The sequence below is a fragment of the Neopelma chrysocephalum genome, unplaced genomic scaffold (genome assembly GCF_003984885.1).
Source record: "Neopelma chrysocephalum unplaced genomic scaffold, ASM398488v2 Primary Assembly neopelma1_75, whole genome shotgun sequence".
Classification (NCBI taxonomy): domain Eukaryota; kingdom Metazoa; phylum Chordata; class Aves; order Passeriformes; family Pipridae; genus Neopelma; species Neopelma chrysocephalum.
In genome coordinates, this window is record NW_020897736.1 from 7,434,942 (window position 1) to 7,435,443 (window position 502).

The following is a 502-nucleotide window of genomic DNA, read 5'->3' on the forward strand; positions in this document are numbered from 1 at the left end:
GGGGGGGGGGGGGGGGGGGGGGGGGGGGGGGGGGCGGGGAGGGGTGCGCACGGACACACTGTCACACCCCGTCCCCACCCCTTTGCCGCTCGTTGCCCGGTCCCAAACCGCCCCTTTCCCGGTCCCAGGGCCTTGCCAACTCTCTCGCCGATCCGCAGCCCCCCTGCCCACCCCACTACCCCCCCTGCCCACCCCGCTACGTGCTCCCCAGAGCCCTGTCCGCCCATTACCCGGGCTCTCTCTGCCTCGCTCCGGGCCCCAGCGCCCTGCCCGCCCCGTCACCCATCCCCAGGCCCGTACTTGCCCCCCTACCCCTTCTCCCCCCACAAGGTCCCCTGTCCCCCCCGTCCCCCGCTCCTGACCGGGCCGGCCGCGCTCCCCACGTGTCCCGCCCGGAAGCCGCCGCTCACACATGCCCGGGCAAGTCCCGCCGTGGCCACGCCCCCTGTCCCCCTATTGGCTGAATGGCGGGTGATTTGCATGCGGGGGCGGGGCCCGGCAG

The 502-nt window shown here is 75.7% G+C and overlaps 1 protein-coding gene across 1 annotated transcript in view; it reads right to left on the bottom strand.

Moving 5' to 3' along the window:
- LOC113970034 (apoptosis-enhancing nuclease-like) overlaps positions 1-502 on the bottom strand; it is a 3,383-nt gene that overhangs the window by 2,251 nt on the left and 630 nt on the right. The window lies entirely within an intron of this gene.